We start from the raw sequence: 17,009 nt of genomic DNA, 5'->3' as shown, positions 1-17,009 counted from the left end.
TTAAGTTAAATAAGCAGAGTAACAATATACAGCATTGATGTACTCCTTTCCCAAGTTGGAACCAGTCTGTTTTTCCATGTCAGTTCTAACTGTTGCTTCTTGACCTGCATACAGGTTTCTCAAGAGGCAGGTAAGATGGTCTGGTATTCCCATCTCTTTAAGAATTTTCTATAGTTTGATCCACACAGTCAAAAGGCTTTAGCATAGTCAATGAAGCAGAAGTAGATATTTTTCTGGAATTTCCTTGCTTTCTTATATTCCAACAGATGTTGGCACTCATAGGGGATGGCTGTCAGGAGAACCAACCACCTGATTAGAACGTTGGAACTTTTAGCCCCTTCTCCACCTCTGCAAAGAGGAGGGGGTCTGGACATTGAATCAGTCACCAGTGGCCAATGATTTAATCCATTGTATCTATATAATGAAGCCTCCATAAAAACCCCTAAGCATGAGATTCAGACAGCTTCCAGGTTGGTGACCAAAAATGAATCCACATTCAGGGAGCGTGGCACAAACCAGACTCCCAGAGGATAGACACTCCTGTGCTGGGAATCCTTTGGGACCTATTCCTGCATCTCTTCATATTATAATATCAGAAATAGTAAATGTTTTCCTGAATTCAATCAGTTAGTCTAGTAAATTATCAAACCCAGGGTTGGGGGGTGGATAGATCGGTCAGAGTCGAGGTAATAACCTGGACTTGGGACTGGCATCTGAAGTGGGTGCAGTCCTGTGGGGTTGAGCTCCTAATCAGTGAGATTTGATGCTGTCTCTAGATGGATAGTCTCAGAATTGAGTTAAAGTATAGGACACCAGGCTAGTGTTGGAGGGTCACTTAGTGTGGGAAAGAACCCCTACATATTTGGAGTACAGAAGTTTTTTGTGAGTAGAGAAGAAAATTGTAGCATATGACCTACATTTGCTAGAGGTTTCAGTCTGTCACCTACTGAACCATGGACAGCTCTAAAATGATCCTTTAGGCTGTAGGGATCTGTTTTAGCCCTAGGAACTGGACTCTTGAATTCAGCATGATGCCCAATCTGCATGCTGTACATTTCTCTTCATTCCTGGTAAATTTCATACCTCCTGCTGGAAGAAACAAATTAACTCCCTACTCCTACATTATCACACACACACACACCCCAAAACTAACATCTCATCTCTAGATGGCAACCCACTCCAGTACTCTCACCTGTAAATGCCCATGGACAGAGGAGCCTGGTAGGCTGCAGTCCATGGGGTCGCGAAGAGTCGGACATGACTGAGTGACTTCACTTTCACTTTTCACTTTCATGCATTGGAGAAGACAATGGCAACCCACTCCAGTGTTCTTGCCTGGAGAATCCCAGGGACGAGGGAGCCTGGTGGGCTGCCGTCTATGGGGTCACACAAAGTCAGACACGACTGAAGTGACTTAGCAGTAGCAGTAGCAGCAGATATTTCTAGAGTCTTCTGATTAGAAGAAAATGTTCCTCAGCTTTCTGGAAGGGCCTGAGATGGACAAATAGGTAGGAGATTCAGAAAGAAAAGGATAAATTTCTCTCAAAGAATCTATCCTTCTCTTCCTTTTTTCTTTCCTTCTTTCCTGTCCTCCTTTCTTTCCTCCTTTCTCTCTCTCTCTCTTTCTTGCTTTCTTTCTTTAACAAGTGTTCAGTGAGTCCCTGCTCAGTGTGAAGCTCTGAGCCAGGCACTAGAGACATAGAGAGGAATAAGACTAACATGGTCTGTGCTCTTAGGGGTTTGTAGTCCACTGGCAGCAAAAATATATTCAATTATAAATTAAAGTAAGTGCTGCAAAGGATATAGAAAATACAACAGAGACAATGGGCAGAGGGCAAACCTACCATACTTCTGTGGTCAAGGGAGGAGATCACATTTAAAGCAAAACCTAAGGCTCAAGGAATCAGTCCTGGAGAACCTTCCAGGCTGAGGAAACACTTTCCTTTGAGACACTGTGGTAAAGAGAGACTTCAGTGTTGAGGAAGTTAATTAAGACGGGTCCTATGGCTGGGACATTGAGGGGAAGGAGAGAATGAGGAAGTGAGAATGAAACAGTGTGCAGGAACCCTGGAAAGGATTTTGCATGTTATTCCCAGTGCAGTGAGAAGTCACAGGAAGGCAACATATAATGACAATTCCTCCTTCTCAGAAACTATGTCACGTCACTACTAGAGCAGAGGAGAGGATGGTCCAGGGGAGAGTGATGAGGGAAGAGTATCTGGTTCCCTCCGGAACCTCTGAGCTTTAGAAACTGTGCCTGACTATAAATTATGCTGTCACGTGTGGTGTTGACAATTCCAGTATTAGCACTGGATGGTCTTCAAAGAAGAACTTGAAGAAAGAAAGCTTTAAGAGGAAGTTCTGAATGGAATAATTGTGACATCTTCAGGTATGACTCATTTTGCACTGAACTTCCTCTAGTGGTATAGCCTGCATGAGACAGGGTCAAAATAAAGACATATTTATTGAGCAATTATCCCTTGCTTAGCACTATGGTAGGTACTGTGATGGCTGCAATAATTGGTCACTATCCTCAATGACTTTAAAGCTATAGTAGGGGTGGTAGAAAGAGGACATCAGAACAGTCCCATAATAATGAGCCCAAACGTGCATAACCTCCATTCTGGGTGTCTAGTTGACATCTCACAACACAGAATTCAAAGTGGTAGAGGGATAAGGACTTGGAGGAGAAGCTTACAATCATTAGTGAGGCTTAGCAAAGCAAATGGGCTTCCCAGGTGGCTCAGTGGTAAAGAATCCACCTGCAATGCAGATGTGAGTTTGGATCCCTGAGTCTGGGAGATCCCCTGGAGGAGGACATGGCAATCCGCTCAAGTATTCTTGCCTGGGAAATCCCATGGACAGAGGAGCCTGGCGGGCTACAGTCCATGGGGTAGAGAAGAGTTGGACACGACTTGATGACTAAACAACAGCAACGTATATATATGAAATTTAGAAAGACGGTACTGACAATCCTATATGCGGGGCAGCAAAGGAGACACAGATGTAAAGAACAGACTTTTGGACTCAGTGGGAGAAGGCGAGGGTGGGATGATTTGAGAGAATAGCATTGAAACCTGTATATTACCATTTGTAAAATAGCTGACCAGAGCAAGTCCGATGCATGAAGCAGGACACCCAAAGCCGGTGCTCTGGGACAACCCAGAGGGGTGAGGTGGGGAGGGAGATTGGAGGGGGGTTCAGAATAAGAGGGCACATGTATCCCTGTGGTTGATTCATTTGATGTATGCCAAAAACCATCACAATATTGTAAAATAATTATCCTCCAATTAAAATAAATAAATAAGTTAAACAACAGCAACAACAAGCCAAGCAAACAGGTAAGCGAGAATGCTAAGATTCTCCTCACATGCTGTTATTTCTTCCCACAGGATTATCCCAAACATCTGGAATAGAGTAGCTAGCTGGGATTTCTTTTCCCTATTCATCCTACACCTTTACCTTTGGTGGAAAACTTGTTGAAACATCAGGGATCCTGCCTGTCGTATCATTTCCCAGACTTTGAAAGACCAAAGGGAGCAGTCACTTTAGTTTTATCATAGGGATGGGGGCCTGTCTCCAGTGTCATATCAGCCCTTTTTGATACCAGCCAGGGGTTAGGAAGGAACACAGGTTGCACAGAGCTTGTGTAGAGAACATTTGGGTGTTAAGGCTTAAATGCCACTGAGGTTGTATGCTGGCATAGTAGAATTCAGAGTCTGGGCCTGTCACCTCAAATAAGACATTTGGAGGGGCTTCCCTAGTGGCTCAGTAGTAAAGTATCCATCTAGCGATGCAGGAGACACAGGTTCAGTCCTGATCCAGGAAGATCCCCAAAGCCTGTTCACCACAAATATTGAGCCTGTGCTCTAGAGTCTGGTAGCTGCAACTGCTGAGTCAGTGTGCTGACTACCACAGCCCGTTTGCCTAGAGCCTGTGCTACACAGCAAGAGAAGCGATGAGAAGTTTGCATCATGTAACTAGAGAGTGGCCCCCGCTCTCCACAAATAGAGAAAAGTCCATGTAGCAATGAAGAGCAAGTACAGCCAAAAATGAATAAAGACATTTGATCTTATTCAAATGAACATGTTTCACCAATTGATAAATTCCAACCAATGACGTCTTTCACTCTTACTAGTTCTAGATTCAAGGACAAGTAGGGTCAACTAGTTTTTCCCTCTCCTGGTCATGAGGTAGAAAACTCAGGTGATGGCTGTTAACAAGGACTTCAAACTGTGACCTAAAGCACACAGTTGAGTGTTAAGACCTCTCTTTGAATCTGAGTTCTTTCACATACTAGTAGTATGATGCTGAACAAGTTAACGCTTTTGAACCAAAGTTTCCTGATCAGTAGAATTAATTTATTGTCCGTACACTAGGCTGTTGAAGAGGAAAAAGTGAAATAAAATACATGAAAGATCTGAATGAGGCCTGAGGTACTACACAGATATGAATTAGTCCTATTACACAGAGCACTGAAGTTGGTAATGAGCACAACCACTGCCTTCCCCAGCTCAGGTACCACCAGCTGTCGCGTGGAGGTCGGGGGTCTAAAGAGCCGCAGTTTCACATTTCATCCATCTGATGCTATAGGTCTAGAGCCTAGTGCTTAGAAGTTTTCAAAGTTCTATTAAACTATTTGAGACATGAAATGTGGAAAGAAGCATACCTTTGAAACATGAAAACTGTTGTGTTGAAAAAAAGGGAAGGAATATTCAAGTAAATGTCTACGAAATGTTTTTTTGAATTAGTCAACTTCAATAGAACTTAACCGAAGCCGAGTTATATATCAATTGTTTAGTGTGTGATAAGGGTGCATCTTAATATACTTAATTTGATGCAAGGTAGGATCTCTAAAAGGAAGTTCCCAGAGCCTGAGTGATATCCCGGCAGCTCTGTCTATGTCAGTGGAGCATGTGAGCCAGGAACAAAGGCCTTTTCTCTTTCTCCTACTTAAACCCACATTCATCTGTTACAGTCTGGCATCACATCTAATTTTAACAGCATCATAGATGCTCTTTTTATTACTTTTCTTCCTCTCATGTCCTGCAGCTTATCCATAGGAGCTATGGAAGATGAACTGGCCCCAGTTTTATTCAAACTGAGATGAGATATGCCCACTTGCTGTCTGTTTTGAGGAAGGTTTGTACTTCAGGAAGGTCATCTTCAGTTCCCTACTTCCTGTCACTCCCCTGTCCTTCTATTCTTATGCTGTGTGGTATCCATGGGGCTCTGGTTATTTCCAAGTATTTATTGAACTGTAAGAAGGCTCATTGGTTAGGTTGGCCTGAGTGGGAGCTAAGAGGTTTTGTGAAAACAGGTGGACCACATACCAGGCTCCCTTCTTGCCTCTGACACTTCATTGTCTGACTTCGGGCAAGCCCTTCTCCTGTCTGCTCTTCCACTGGCTTATCTGTGCAATGAGATGTGTAACATATAGGAGAGTGAGTGCGCAATCACTCAGTTGTGTCCGACTCTTTGCAATCCCATGAACTGCGTAGCCCACCAGGCTCCTCTGTCCATGGGATCCTCCAGGCAAGAATACTGGAATGGGTTGCCATTTCTTCTCCAGGGGATCTTCCCGACCTAGGGATTGAACCTGGGTCTTGGCATTGTAGGCAGATCCTTTACCACTGAGCCACCAGGGAAGCCTATATAGGAGAGTAGATGACCAGTCAATCCAGCTTTCATGTACTATGCTTCTGATTGTAATTCTGAATGACTCTGTCATCCATGCGAGTGCCAAAGACCCTCAGCAGGTAGACACTTCCATAATCTACTCCATGGAGAGAGGTCAGGCTTCCACTCACCTTGGCTTCTTCCTTTCTTCCAAGTTGACAAAACTTTCTAAGTTTGGAAAGCAGTCTGATGGACTTGCCTGATGAAGTGTCGCTTAAACTGTATGATTAAACTCCAAATGTAATGAAACTCTTTCATCCCAGGAATAGAAAGCCACTTGATGTTTATTTTCCCCCAGTTAATCACCCACCTTCCCCTCAGGGCTATCTGCGATGGGCGATGAGGGAAGATGGGAGAGCTGAGTTACCCACACTGTTGGCTACCCCCCTGCTGGCACCCGCCAGCTAGCTGTGCTCTGCCTTGCCTCCTGATTTGGTTCAGGTATTGGTGCCCACACTTTCCAGGGGAAGACAGGGCCCTGCCTAGCCACAGGAGGGGAGAGAATATGGATTAGATAATCCATATCATAGTAATTCCATTCCTTTTGTCTTTAATTTTGTGCTCCATCCAATGTGATGGGAAGTGAAATCTGCTAAACTGAGGAAATCTGCTAAAACTTTCCCTACAGGGAAAGCTTTTCTTGTTTTGTAAAAAGGATGCAAGGAACTTCCCTGGTGGGTCCAGGGGTTAAGAATCTGCCTTCCAATTCAGGGGATGGGAGTTTGATCCCTGGTCAGGGAGCTAAAATCCCACATAACAACTGCTGAGCCCACACACTCTAGAACACTTGCTCTGCATCAAGAGAAGCTCTTGTACCACAACAAGAGAAGCTCAGGCCCCTAGAGATGCCCCTGTGCCCCGCAACCAGAGACACCCTGTGCACCACAATGAAGAGCTGTGCAACCAAAATTGAAAAACATTTGAGGGGAATGTAAGGTAGGCATGCTCCTCTTTTCCTGCCTCCTCATGTCACTGGGTGAGTTTACAGAGCTTGAAAGTGTAGCAGTTATCTGGATTCCATGAGCAGAAATACCTACAAGCTGGTAGAGAGAAAATGAAAGGAACGTGGGTCTTTGGTAATATCTTGAAGCTGCTCATTCATGTAACGTTGGGACTTCTCTGCTCATTCATGTAACATTTGGACTTCCCTGCTGGGCTTCCCCAGTGGTCCAGTGGCTGAAGAATATGTCTGCCAATGCAGGGGACATGGGTTTGATCCCTGGTCTGAGAAGATCCCACATGCTACCAAAGTAGTTAAGCCTGTGTGCGCCAGCTACTGAACCTGGGCACCCTAGAGCTTGTGCTCCACTGCCGTGAGAAGCTGCTGCTGCTGCTGCTGCTAAGTCGCTTCAGTCATGTCCGACTCTGTGCGACCCCAGAGATGGCAGCCCACCAGGCTCCCCCGTCCCTGGGATTCTCCAAGCAAGAACACTGGAGTGGGTTGCCATTTCCTTCTCCAATGCATGAAAGTGAAAGGTGAAAGTGAAGTCGCTCAGTCATGTTTGACTCTTAGCGACCCCATGGACTGCAGCCTACCAGACTCCTCTGTCCATGGGATTTTCCAGGCAAGAGTACTGGAGTGGGTTGCCATTGCCTTCTCCGCTGTGAAAAGCTAGCTCACCGCAATGAGGAGGAGCCCTCACTTACTGCAACTAGAGAAACCTGTGCACACCAATGAAGACTCAGTGCAGCCATAAATATATAAATAAATGCTAAAAAAACAGAAGAGCTGCTTGCCGCTGAACGAAGCTGCCTCTTTGGTGTCCACATTTGCCTTTCTGCTTGGAGCAGGTTTGGGAGAAGCTAACCCAAAGGTCAAGGAGCCTCAGAGGACGGCCTCATAGTAGAGCTTTTCAAACCAGTCCACAATGTAGGACTGGGTGGGGAGGAAGTCCAAACCCCCTACAGGATTGGGAAGTAAATCCTAAACCTGCAACCAAAAAGCTGAAATTTATTTGACCTCTTATGTCTTTAACTTTGAAATCCATCTGAAATTCTCATTGTTTCCTAATATCTTTTTTGCACACGTTAATAGTTTGCCTACTTACCGATTAAATTATTTAATTTCTCCTACCCTGCACATTTTCAATGTGAATTAATGCTGGACTGACCCCCAGCAATGTATCTCACATGATGCGAACAAACAGAGTACCTGCTTCCAGAGGTGTATGTAGACAGAACCTGCAAAGGCCCATGGGATTGTTATTGCAAAAATGGAAGAGGTTGAAGGAAGAGGAAGTATTGGGGGGAGGTTTAGCAACTTTCCCTTCCCCTCAGGCCTCAGCTTAGAGATTCTAGGCAGATGATGGTGACACAAGCCTCGCACAGACCACATTCCTGCCTGGGATGAGGTTTGTGCAGGTGAATTCCCAGGCTATACTGGTGACTCCTGAAAGTCTTGGGTCATTAAACCAAGAACCCAAGTGATTTGCCCCAGGCCATTGCTCAATGTCAGGGACAGGGTCTCACTTCCACTGTGCCTCACCCACCCTGACAGGCTGCCCCTTCAATCAGATGTGAAAGGGCAAATCACTGACATCATTTTGGGTAAGTCCTTTCTGTATCCCTTTCATCTAAATCCATCCTCTTCTTTTGTGAAAGCCTCCTAGAATATCAGCTCAGGGAATCCAGAAAGCTTGCTTCTCCTGTTCTCTGTTGGATCCTCACTGCCTTCTACTGTGTCTGGCATATAGTATAGCTTCATAAATATTTTTTGAATGACTGACTTTGAAGAGAGCAAATTGGGAATACTTTGAAGGCCATTCCATAGTAGGAGAGAAGCAAGTGCTTTGCGAGTTGAGATGATAGAAAATGAGAGGAACAAATGAAGATGGGACCTTGGAAACCCATTAAATCTCAGAAGGCACCCAAAGTAGGCGTTCCGGAGGAGGTGGGTGTGGTGCTAAGGATGGCACACTGGAAGAGATGCTGTGCAAGTGCTCAGGAAGCTCGTGGGAGAACCCACTTCATTTTTTCTTGTGAGAAGACCTGTGGGCCTGGGTGGAAGGTCTAGGACAGGCCATGTTCTTGTGGCCTGGGACAGAACTGTGGTCCACCCCCTTAGTACCCCACCCATGGCCTGGCCAGTAAGACTGATGACAAGATTCTCCTTGGTCCCAGCACAATGTTGTCTTCCTTGTCAATTACCCAACACATTCTCAGAACACTAGTCAACACAGAGTGGGTGGCTTCCACACGCTGGAGGAAAGGTTGTGGGGAAGCCCCTGAATTATTGTTAGATTGTTTGCAGGCCCTCTGTGCCAGCCCCCACTGCCTGCCTGTCTGCGTGTGGCCTTTGCTTCCTTGGCTCTCTCTATGTCTGTGACAGGCTGGCCTCTCTTTCTGGGTTTGAGAACCTCTTAAATCCTTTGGTTCTGTTCGATCTGTTCCTTCAGATACCTTACCTCTCCAATTATATTAACCAAAGTAGGGGAAAATGAAGTCAAAGGTTGCTATGCTGTGCTTAGTCACTCTGTCCTGTCCAACCCTTTGCAACCCCATGGACTGTAGTCCACCAGGCTTGTCTGTGTCCATGGGGATTCTTCAGGCAAGAATACTGAAGTGGGTTCTATCCCTCCTCCAGGGCATCTTCCCAACCCAGGGATTGAATCCAAGTCTCCTGCATTGCAGGCAAATCCTTTATTGTCTGAGCCACCAGGAAAACCCCCAAATACTGGAGTGGGTAGCTGATCCCTTCTCCAGGGGATCTTCTCAACCCAGGAATCGAACCAGGGTCTCCTGCTTTACACGTGGATTCTTTACCAGCTGAACTCCAGGGAAGCCCAAAGTTAAAGTTTGTCAGCTATCAAAAATATAATGAAGAAAATGCTTCATTAGAGTTTCCCCCATAGACAATGATCTTGCGCCATTTGTAAATTTATTTGACTCAGAAGAATTATTTTTGGAAGTTCTTATGAATGAAATGCATATGTTTATTGAGATAGCTGGTGTATTGACAAATATTTATTAGACTAATCCAGAAATAACTGTTTTAACTACCTTACTTCAGGATGCTTATTTCTGAAATAATAAAGGTTCTATCCAGGAAAAAAAAAAAAGTGTTCTCAGCTGATTGGGCTTCCCAGGTGGTGCTACCAGTTAAGAACCCAGCTGCCAATGCAGGAAACATAAGAATCAGGGTTGATCCTTGGGTTGGGAAGACCCCCTGGAGGAGGACATGGCAACCCAGTCCAGTATTCTTGCCTGGAGAATCCCATGGGTAGTGGAGTCCTGGCAGGCTACAGTTCACGGGGTTGCAAAGAACTGGACGCAAGGTGGGAGACAAGCCCCCACGGTTGCTAGGAGAACTGCTGGGATAGGCAGAATGGCTGGAGAACCTAGACTCTTCTCATGAAGTGTGCACTTGTGCTAGTTTGCCAACCCCCAGGATGGAGAGAGCCTTGCACCTGTGGCACCCCACCCCAATTCCTGAAGCTGCAATGCCCTGCCTGCCCCCCACCCCCAGCCTACTCCACACCACAGCCTCGCACTAGATCTAGGACTAACACCACAGGAGAAAGCACACAACCCTGGGCTACTTCTGAGCCGAACCATGGATGCCTGTATGGGTGGCATACAGGTCCTTTGTGAGTGCATGAGCTTGACTTGCTTCAGCAACTACAACCTTTGGAGAAGGCACATGCTCAAGGGCAACAGGGCCTGATTAAGCCTGACCCTCAGGGCTTCTGCATCAACAACTGGGGAGCAGCTCTGGCCCTGACGGGACAGCAATGCTACAGAGCAGGGAGGGATTCCCCCTCACACTGCACACAGGCTTTAGATCCCCCACACCAATCATACCTTGTACAAAGGACATAACAGCAAGCATATCCTGAGGAAGGAGGTGGCTGGCATGTGCATTGAAACCAGCCTTTGCACCAAAGACACTGAACACACACAGTCTACACAGATACAAAGCCACCTAAAAACACCCCCTCGAAACCACAGTGGTTAACTGCTTCTCCTAAATTCATACAGATAGAGAAAGGTAAGTAAGATGAAAAGGCAAAGGAAGCCATCAGTATAATAAAGCAAAAATACAACCTTATAATAGGAGTAAATGTTAACAAAAGCTGTGACAAATATATCCAAAATATACAAACAGCTCATGCATCTCATCCAAAAAAACAAGTGATCCAATCACAAAATGGGCACAAGACCTAGGTAGACATTTTTCCAAAGAAGAACTATGATGGCCAACAGATACATGAAAAGATGCTCAGCATCACTACATAATAGAGAAATGCAAATCAAAACCACAATAATGTATCTCCTCATACCAGTCAAAATGGCCATCATCAAAAAGTCTGTACATATTAAATGCTGGAGAGGTTGTCATCCCCTTCTCCTCCTGCCCCCAGTCCCTCCCAGCATCAGAGTCTTTTCCAATGAGTCAACCCTTTGCATGAGGTGGCCAAAGTATCGCAGCACCCCAGGAGAAAAAGGAACCCTCCTACTGTTGGTGGGAATGTAACTGGTGTGGCCACCATGGAGAACAGTAAGGATGTTCTTTAGAAAACTAAAAATAGAGATACCATATGTACCTGGGAGCAATCACACTCCCAGGTACATATCCAGAAAAAATGAAAGATCTAATTGAAATGACATGTGCACCCCGATATTCATAGCAACACTATTTACAATAACCAAGACATGGAAACTGCCCAAGTAGCCAACAACATACGACTGACTTAAGATGAAATGTGTGTGTATGTGTGTGTGAGTATTTATGTATATACATATCAGTCAGTTCAGTTCAGTTCAGTCACTCAGTCATGTCCGACTCTGTGACCCCAGGAATTGCAGCACGCCAGGCCTCCCTGTCCATCACCAACTCCCGGAGTTTACTCAAACTCATGTCCATCGAGTCGGTGATGCCATCCAACCATCTCATTCTCTGTTGTCCCCTTCTCCTCCTGCCCCCAATCCCTCCCAGCATCAGAGTCTTTTCCAGTGAGTCAACTCTCCACATCAGGTGGCCAAAGTACTGGAGTTTCAGCTTTAGCATCATTCCTTCCAATGAACACCCAGGAATGATCTCCTTTAGAATGGACTGGTTGGATCTCCTTGCAGTCCAAGGGACTCTCAAGAGTCTTCTCCAACACCACAGTTCAAAAGCATCAATTCTTTGGTGCTCAGCTTTCTTCACAGTCCAACTCTCACATCCATACATGGCCACTGGAAAAACCATAGCCTTGATTAGATGGACCTTTGTTGGCAGAGTAATGTCTCTGCTTTTTAATATGCTATCTAGGTTGGTCATAACTTTCCTCCCAAGGAGAAAGTGTCTTTTAATTTCATTGCTGCAGTCACCATCTGCAGTGATTTTGGAGCCCCCTCTTTGTGACCTCATGAACTGCAGCATGCCAGGCCTCGCTGTCCCTCACCATCTCCTGCAGTTTGCCAAAATTATGTCCATTGCCATCAGTCATGCTGGAGAAAACTCCTGAGAGCCCTTTGGACAGCAGGGAGATCAAACCATTCTCCTCTTTCACTTTCATCAAGAGGCTTTTTAGTTCCTCTTCACTTCCTGCTGTAAGGGTGGTGCCATCAGTTATAACTGGACGTGGAACAACAGGACGTGGTTCCAAATAGGAAAAGGAGTATGTCAAGGATGTATATTGTCACCCTGCTTATTTAACTTATATGCAGAGTACATCATGAGAAATGCTGGACTGGAAGAAACACAAGCTGGAATCAAGATTGCCAGGAGAAATCTCAATAACCTCAGATATGCAGATGACATCACCCTTATGGCAGAAAGTGAAGAGGAACTAAAAGCCTCTTGATGAAAGTGAAAGAGGAGAGTGAAAAAGTTGGCTTAAAGCTCAACAGTCAGAAAACGAAGATCATGGCATCTGGTCCCATCACTCCATGGGAAATAGATGGGGAAACAGTGGAAACAGTGTCAGACTTTATTTTTTTGGGCTCCAGAATCACTGCAGATGGTGATTGCAGCTATGAAATTAAAAGACGCTTACTCCTTGGAAGAAAAATTATGACCAACCTAGATAGTATATTCAAAAGCAGAGACATTACTTTGCTGACTAAGGTCCGTCTAGTCAAGGCTATGGTTTTTCCTGTGGCCATGTATGGATGTGAGAGTTGGACTGTGAAGAAGGCTGAGTGCCAAAGAATTGATGCTTTTGAACTGTGGTGTTGGAGAAGACTCTTGAGAGTCCCTTGGACTGCAAGGAGATCCAACCAGTCCATTCTGAAGGAGATCAGCCCTGGGATTTCTTTGGAAGGAATGATGCTAAAGCTGAAGCTCCAGTACTCTGGCCACCTCATGCGAAGAGTTGACTCATTGGAAAAGACTCTGATGCTGGGAGGGATTGGGGGCGGGAGGAGAAGGGGACGACTAAGGATGAGATGGCTGGATGGCATCACTGACCCGATGGATGTGAGTCTGAGTGAACTCCGGGAGTTGGTGATGGACAGGGAGGCCTGGTGTGCTGTGATTCATAGGGTCGCAAAGAGTCAGAGACGACTGAGTGACTGAACTGAACTGTTCTGCATATCTAAGGTTATTGATATTTCTCCCAGCAATCTTGATTCCATTTGTGCTTCTTCCAGCCCAGTGTTTCTCATGTATATACATATAGGTATATGAAATAGAATATTGCTCAGCCATAAGAAAAAAAAATATTGCCATTTGCAGCAACATGGATGGACTTAGAGAATATTATGGTGTTCGGTTGCCCAGTTGTGTCTAACTCTTTGTGACCCTATGGACTGCAGCATGCCAGGCCTCGCTGTCCCTCACCATCTCCTGCAGTTTGCCAAAATTATGTCCATTGCCATCAGTGGTGCTGGAGAAAACTCCTGAGAGCCCTTTGGACAGCAGGGAGATCAAACCAGACAATCTTAATGGAAATCAAGCCTGAATACTCATTGGAAGGACGGATGCTGAAGCTCCAGTATTTTGGTCACCTGATGTGAACAGTCTACTCATTGGAAAAGTCCCTGATCCTGGGAAAGATTGAGGGCAGAGGAGAAGAGGGTGTCAGAGGATGAGATGGTTATAGATATTATACTTTGTGAAATAAGTCAGAGAAGACAAATACTGTATAACATCAATTATATGTGGAATCTAAAAAAGAATACAAATGAAAGTAAATGCAAAACAGAAACAGACTCACAGACACAGAAAACAAATTTCTGATTATTGCAAGGTGGGAGGGACAAATTAGGAATATGGGATTAGCAAATACAGGCTACTGCATATAAAATAGATAAGCAACAAAGATTTACTGTAAGCATAAGGAATTATGTGTAATATCTTATAATAACCTATTATGGACTATAATCTACAAAATCCCTCTGAATCACTATGCTGTACACCTGAAATTAACAAAATACTGTAAATCAACTATACTTCAATAAAAACAAAATAAAAATTGCCACCATTTATTAAAGATCAGGAATTTCATATACTGTAGTGTTTTTTGAAGCATAGCCACAATTTTTGACACTCCTTCTAAAGGAAGAGGGGTCTAATTCATCTTCTGTTGATGATGGTTGGCAGTGGCCACTCACTTCTAGTGAATAGAAGGCAGTGGGAAGTGATGCTATGTGACTTTCGAGGCCAGATTAGTAAAACTGATACAGATGCATCTGTTCCTCTCTCAGGACATGTGCCTTTAGAGCCCTAATCTGCCATGTGAGAAATACAGGTGTGCAGGAAGGCCACGTGGGGAGGGCCCTGGTGGTGGGAGAAGATGCCAGGGGAACCCCAGAAGCTCCAGACCCTCTGCTGATTGTCTTCCCAGCCCTGGCACCAGACCTGTGAATGAGGAAGCCTACAAAATGACTCCAGCTCTGACCATCGACTGACTGCAATCTTGTGAGAGACCTCAAGTGAGAATAGCCCAGCTTGGCCACTTCTTAAGTTCCTTACCTGCAAAACCTACTAGACTACCAGATATTGCTGTTTTAAGCCACTAACTTTTGAGCTGATTTGTCATGCATCGATACACGATACACATGGTATCAACTAACAACACTGAGTAATAGATATTGGAATCTCAGTCTTACAAATGAAGAAACTTGTCGTAGTACTGTTAGTTGCTCAGTCATGTCTGACTCTTTGCGATCCCATGGACTGTAGCCTGCCAGGCTCCTCTGTCCATGTGATTCTCCAGGCAAGAATACTGGAGTGGATTTCCATTACCTTCACCAGAGAATCTTCCCGACCCAGGAATCGAACTCAGGTCTCCTGCATTGCAAGTAGATTTTTTACCATCTGAGCTACAGGAAGTTCTAGAGAATTTAAGAAACACATGTATCACTTCCTTTGTGGTTCAGAGCTTAAGAATACATGCTTCCAGTGCAGGGGAAGGTGTGTAATCCCTGGTCTGGGAAGATCCCACTTGCCGTGGAGACAACTAAGCCTGTGCACCACAGCTATTAAAGATAAGTACCTAAAACCGAGGCTCTTCAACAAGAGAACCCACTTCACTGAGAAGCCCACGCACCACAATGAAGACCCAGTGCAGCCAAATAACTAGCTAACTAAATATTAAATTAAATTAAAAAAAATGCAGAGCAGGGACATAAACGTTTGTCCACATGACTCTAGAGTCCATGCTTGATCCACTGCACTGGGGCGGCCTCATTTGATTGATCCTGGAGGAGGTTGAAAAAAAAAAATGAGTAAAAAATCCGTTTCCTGTATCTGCCCTACAAGCTTCTCAATATTCTAGGATGAGATACATGATCTTGTTGTGTTTGGAAGATCACCACCGGCTCCACCCTCTCTTGACTCATCAAAGGTAACTGGCAAAGTGAGTTCCTGGAAGTGAACTCTCCCAGTGTCACGAGTCTCCTTAGGGATGGCATTGATGCTTATGTAAACTTCAGAGCAGGGCTGCTAGCAGGAGCGGGTAGTCAGCTGATCCAGAGGGCCCAGGTTGCTCTGGGGAAACTTGTGGAGGCTAGCAAGCCTGAACTCAGGGCAAGAGAGGAAGAGCCTTATGGTGTGTGGTGGAAAGGGGTGGAGGAAGACAGAACAAATAGGGTGAGGAGTGGGAGAGCAGCTGAGAGGGAAAAGAGAAGTGGCACGCCGTGATAGAAGTTCCAAAGAGAAATGAGAAAAATGTTCATGGAGAGGACAGCTGAGTGTTCCCCAGAGACAAACAACAAGGGCCCCTGCAGCTGCTGAGGGGATGTGGCTGGCTTGATATGGGCCCCATGGGGATGTATGTGCCACAGTCCACTTTAGAATCACTAACCTAACCCTCAGGCCTCTAAGATGCTGCACCTCTAAGAAACAAATGTTTCTGAGAAGACAGGGTCTATTCAATCAGGTTAATGTCTGTCAAGTATCTTTTGCATGTCAGGGACCAGTTAATGATGGGATGTACATAATATAAATAAAACATGTTTTCTGCCCTGGAGGAACCTGAGGTCTAGAAGGGAATAATACTTTGTCAATATCTATTATGTGCCTGTTCCTATATTAAGTGATTTACTTGTTATCTCCTGGAGAAGGAAATGGCAACCCATTCCAGGATTCTTACTTGGAGAATCCCATGGACAGTGTTGCAAAGAGTCAGACATGACTGAGAAACTTATCTCCTGTAAGCTTGACACCAACCCTATAAAACAGATATTAATACCTTTATAAGAAACTGAGTGTAGAAAAATTAAATAACATGTTTAAAGTTACATGGGACTTTCCGGATGGCTCAGTCAGTAAAGAATCCTCTTGCAATGCAGGAGACCCAGTTCGATCCTTGGGTTGGGAAGATCCCCTGGAGTAGGGAATGGCAACCTACGCCAGTACTCTTGCCTGGAACATCCCATGGACAGAGGAGCCTGGTGGGCTACAGTCCATGGGGTCACAAGAGTCAGACACGACTTAGCAACTAAACCACCACCACCTTTATAAGAAACTAAGTGTAGAAAATTAAATAACATGCTTAAAGTGATATACAATAAGCAAGTGCTTAGGTTTTAACCCAGGTTAGTCAAATTCTAAAGCCCATGGTCATTGCACCATAGACCCTGCCTGCCTCTCAGACCTATGAACCAACAGGTTAATTTTGGCTCAGAGGCCAAGAGAGACCCAAGGAGAGGGTGCAGGGGTTTAATGGAAGTTATTATTAAATAGATCTAGGCTGTGAGGATGAGGAGTTAAGTATTTAGAGAGGGGCATTATGGGCAGAGGGAAAATTGTGCCAAGGAAGGAATGGAGGGAAGAGACCTGCACATATAGGCCAGGGCTAGATTGTGAGGGACTGACTCTCTGTCTTGTTAAAGGCATATGGCCTTACTCTGTAGGCAATGGGAAGCATGGCAGAGGTTTGGAAGCAGGAAGTTCCTTGATC

Source organism: Budorcas taxicolor, chromosome 16 (genome assembly GCF_023091745.1).
Source record: "Budorcas taxicolor isolate Tak-1 chromosome 16, Takin1.1, whole genome shotgun sequence".
NCBI classification, from domain to species: domain Eukaryota; kingdom Metazoa; phylum Chordata; class Mammalia; order Artiodactyla; family Bovidae; genus Budorcas; species Budorcas taxicolor.
Note: the sequence above shows the minus strand (reverse complement) of the source record.